At 48.2% G+C, this 5,050-nt stretch overlaps 1 non-coding gene across 1 annotated transcript; it reads right to left on the reverse strand.

Moving 5' to 3' along the window:
• Nucleotides 1-4,214: 4,214 nt before the first annotated feature.
• Nucleotides 4,215-4,297, reverse strand: TRNAY-GUA (transfer RNA tyrosine (anticodon GUA)). The gene has a single exon. It is a non-coding gene; the product is annotated as a tRNA-Tyr (tRNA).
• Between the last annotated feature and the right edge of the window lie 753 nt (nucleotides 4,298-5,050).

Here is a 5,050-nt window from a genome sequence, read left to right on the forward strand (position 1 = left end):
GCCGTTCTTTCCCAACGAAAATGGAAAGGGCTGTATCACATCGAGATGTCGATTCGTTTTCCGCCCCAAATGAGATGGGGAATTAGTCACCTCTGTCCCTTCATCTTTTTGAAAGGAATCGAGGCCCGGCCCGGCTCGCGTCGTTCCAACAACCGACGGGGAGCACCTCAGTATACGATCGCGCGCAGTAACTGGGAGTCCTATTACACCTAAGGCCAACTTCCATTCACCAAACCCAGGTTCATCTCGTGTAGTGATTGTGGACTCGTACAAGGATATGGAGTCGACGGTTGATGTATCAGACTCGACCCTGTCTTTCGTAGCATGCATTCCCATCTGTGTTGCAACTGATTCGGTAAGCTACGTGTCCGGTGCACGGAAAACTGCCTTCGGTCTCCCAACCTTACTCATGGCAACCTTCCGGCCGCCCAACGACCTATAACGCTAGTCACTACTCCCACTGGGGCTAGGAAGTAAGCCCCACAACCCAAAGCGGCGAAGAACAAATAGAATTTGCTACAAAAGCCGGCTAACGGGGGTATTCCTGCGTATGAGAACATTGTAATGGAGAAGGTCATAGCCGAAATAGGATTCGTTTTGGCTAGAGCGCCCAAATCCGCTATATATTTGACACGGGTTTGCCGTAATGCTGGAACTATGGCGAATGCATCTATCGTCATTGATGCATAAATAAATATACCAATTAGTAGTGATTGAATTCCTTCTATGGTTCCACATGAGAAACCAGTACGAATATAACCTACATGTCCAATCGAACTATGAGCTAGAGGTCTTTTGACTTTCGTTTGGGCCATGGCGGCCAGTGCTCCTAAGATCATAGAAGCAATGCTGCAGAAAAAGAAGATTTGTTGTAATGTACCCCCATAGGAAGCAACAATAGAAACACGTGACATATTTGCAGAAATAGAGATTTTAGGCGCAATAGAAAGGAATGCTGTCACCGGGGTGGGTGAACCCTCATAGATATCAGGTGCCCACATATATAGAGTCAAAAGAGAGATTGAGTCCGAGGGAGAGGGGGGTTTTCTTGGGGCTCGAGAGATTGAATAGATAGGGCCCCACAAGTTGTTAATTCGCCGCTGGGGAATTCACACAAAAGGGAAGGACTTATTCTCAACGAAAAAAGTGCTCTCTGAACCGAACGTGAAAGTTGTTTTCCATCAGACGGCTGTTCACGTAACTCCACTCTCGGCTTGGATTATATATCCATTTGGTCCGCTCTCGGCCATTCCACACGCTGCCTAGCAGAGACGTGGTTATCTGAAGTGGATTCTCTCTTTTGTAGTAGATGCCGAACCTGCTGCTCAGTGGGCGGGCGCAGCAGCTACATGGACCCCTTTCTTTATGTTGTTGCCAGCGCTTTCCCGGGCCGAGCCGGAATTCTTTATTAGAACGTCGGCAGGCAAAGCCCGAAGGAAGGCTGCTATCCCCTCGGCCTTCTTCCTTTTCGATGAAAAACAAATCGACATCTCAATCTCCGAAAGCGTTTTCCTTACCCAGCTAATATCCCCCCCTTCGTCGAGCCTTTCCTTTAGTGGTAAGGGATATGCACCTTATCTGAACGTCGGCAGGCATTCCGGAATTCTCCTTTTTTGGCCCCGGGTGAACATAGGCTCAAACATGATTGGAGGGGTCCTAGCTACGCCATGCGTTCAATAAAAAAAAAGCAAGCCTCTGGGAAGCTGCAGGGATTACAAAAAGAGGGTGCTTTCCTGTGTTGCACTGAAAAAAGGACAAAGGAGAAGACGCTCTTCGACTTTCTTTCTTCCTCCCGCGCCCGCCTAAGCCCGGCCCGCGTTAGAGGGGAAGATTAGCAAAGCGGAAAAAGACAGAGGGAGGGGGAGCTGCATCTTATTCTCTTCGCGAGAACTTCAGGATCGGAGAAGCATTCGGAAGGGGCGAGGCCTTCATTTCGTTGGCAGAAGCAGAAACGATCCAATCCATTCGGGGCTTCGGGGAACCCAAAAACGAACTCTGTTTACTTTTTTCATAGATAGATGATATATATAGGAATAATATATACATCCCTTTACTTTAGATGTCTATGTATCTATTTTGGAATCATCTCCCGATTCTCTTTTTTTTCTAATTCGCACTGCTCTTTCTCTCTAAATTGCATCAAAGAAAATAGAGAGAGAGAGAGAGCAGATGGATCCTATCCCCTATAACGAACACTCATTCCTATCTATTGATAGAAAAGAAAGATCTTCGTCACGGACTTTTTCTTTGTTCTTTTTTTTTTTAGATTGGAGGAATTCCTCATATCCAAGGCAGCTCCCCACAAACACCCCACCCATATGACTATGCCCCCTTTTGAATCGACAGTAGATTGGGCTTCATAGCTACTTTCATTCTAAAGACGAATATTAGTCAATAGGCAGGCTTCTTTCAGTAGCAAACATATTCATTTTCACCGGGCTCCGCGCACCTTTGGTACTTCTGGAGGGCAAGCAGTTTTATAGTGACTTCTTTCTTAGGGTAGGGCGACGAATACTTCCAATTCCGGAAAGGTCATTGGGTCGCCTTTGGAAGCTAAAGCGAAAGTTGTAGAAAGCCGGGAGAAAAAGCGAAAGCTTGCTCGAAACGGCCTATACCCTAACCCTCGGAAGCGAAGACGCAAAGCGTCACTTTTTTCAAAAGGAAGGAGTTTTTTCTGACTGAATCCATCCATAAAGCCGCCAAGGAAACGAAGTTCGTTCCCTTTCATCAAGTGGGTAAGGTAGGCAAACCACTTAAGCTTTGCCTTAGACTGACGGAACAAAGCTAAGAAGTAGGCTGAATGGAAAAAGGAAAGGGACAAGGGCGGTCGTCGCTTGGCGCGAAGGCTGCTGGTTCGGTACGGTACTAAAGGTCCTCGGACTTCCAGGCGGTTTTTCTTTTGGGCTGCTGTGAACCCTTGGATCTCGCCAATACAGCCTCCTATGGTTTTCGTTACCGAGATATCTTTTCTTTTTTCCCAGGGATTTTTTGGGTAATCAGCTCCCATGCTGCAAACAGTCAAATCTGAACCTTGTCGCTCTTCTTTCCTCGTGGGCAGGAAGCACACCAGCAGCGTGCGTTGCGTGATTCCACTGTGTTTTTTGCACTTGACTGGGTGGACAGTTGACCGGAAGATAACTTCGATTCGCCCGGCCAGCAGGCGGGCGGCGTGCTTATCTTGTGTGACAACACTACAGAGCGAGTAGCTCTTCTAGTCGGGCAGCTGTGTGACAACACTCCTGAGAAAGCGGCGCTTTTGTGTAACATGCTATGGTCTCAACGCCCTTACGAGGTAGTGATGAGTTTCACGCGCTCTAAGCCCGGCCCGCGCGCAGTTAGGAGGATTGGCCGCTATCTGAGCGGTACCACCCACCCTACCCTACTACCTATAGGGGGCCGTCCGTCCTACAGCCGCCCGAAAAGGAACTGCAGTAATCTTGAATAGGAATCCTACAGCGATAAAAAGAATCCCCATAAAAATACCACTAGATCGAGCACCAGTGATTTCGTATCCGGTCAAAATCTTGGCTAATTGATCGAAGTGGGTAGCTCCAGTAGACCCATAGATCATGGAACAAATAGGGTGGGTAGGCCCAACCACCACACTACACGTATAGACGCGAACCCCCCTCCTTACCGTACGTGCGACTCTCACCGCATACGGCTCGCACAAAGACTCCAAAATCCATCCCGAGCTTTTTATTCCACCTCTCCCTCCTCTCCAATCCTCGATCAAACTAGCCTTCCCCAGCAAGAAAACGTATCCGCTTTAGCAACAAAGCGCTCATCCCTTGCTTGTTCTTGAGCGCGCAAGGCGCTCAAGACGGTGATTCTTGCTTAAAAAAGGGCTAAAGCACTCCAGCTTCGAAGCTGGAGTTTGCAACTTCAAAACTACAGGTTTTAGCCCTCCTGCTGGGTGGGCGCTTCCTTCGTCTATCGTATGTCTCGCTTGGCTTCGTCCCGAACCAAGGAGGCATGATGGCGGGCGCGTGCGTGTGCCGACTGCAGAGACTACAAGCCGACGCCGGAAGCGACTCGCTTCTATTCTCGATTGGATATAGATGGGGAATCTCTATAGATCGTCTTTTTTCGACAACCTCTCTAAAACGCATACGAGAAAATTGCACTTCACGGCACGGCAAAAAAAAAGAGCTTCGCTCGGTTGGCCCTCCTAGGCTTCCGCCTACTTTCTCTTCTCTTAAGTCTACAACAAGTGGGAGAGGCAGGATTCGAACCTACGTAGAAAACCTTCAACAGATTTACAGTCTGTCGCTTTTGACCGCTCGGCCACTCTCCCCTTCCCGGGGATACGCCCTCCTCAAACAAAGGGTTCCTGAATAAGAAGGATGGCGGCCTTCGTTCTTAAGTTAAGAAGAGCAGATGGAACTATTAGATTTGCTAGCGTTCCGGGAGAATAAATAAGGTCATTTAGTAAGTTCATAACAATTTATGTAAAGCAAGGGGCAAAGCTTCTACGACAGCTTCCCCCTCATTGCCATCGTCGGCCTTCCCCAGCTCCCCTCCTTCGTCGCTTCTGGCTAAGCATCTTTCGGCGGAGGAAAGGAGGCGACTAGTCGCTTCTGGCGAAGCAGCGAGTTCATGAGCAAGTGAATGAACGAGCAGCGAGTGAAGTGCAACAGTCGTAAGTAAGGCTCGCCATGTTCCTAAAAGGAGTGACCATCTTTTCTTCCCTTCTACTGACACTGAGCGAGCAGCAAGCATAGGCAATAGTTTCCGTAGGGGTGGGGCGCAAGCAAGCGTTTTCAGGCTCCGCTAGCTAGCGTACTCTTCTGCTATCAATGAAACCGAAAGAAAAAACCAGTGCCCTTTCGTATAGATCGAGACGCAGTACTTTTTCTTTACTTCTTCCATACTAGGAAGAATGGAAGGAAATCCTTCGATAACACTTCTTCCTTATTTGAAGAAATGATATCCGACGCCCGTGGAAACTCTTTCATTTCAAAAAAGTTCTTCTTCTTAAGAAGCAAATAGCATTTCCTATTGATTTGTCCCCTGGACTAGACCTATGTAGATTCGGAATTATCCGTCG

The sequence above is a fragment of the Aegilops tauschii genome, chromosome 1 (genome assembly GCF_002575655.3).
Source record: "Aegilops tauschii subsp. strangulata cultivar AL8/78 chromosome 1, Aet v6.0, whole genome shotgun sequence".
NCBI lineage: Eukaryota > Viridiplantae > Streptophyta > Magnoliopsida > Poales > Poaceae > Aegilops > Aegilops tauschii.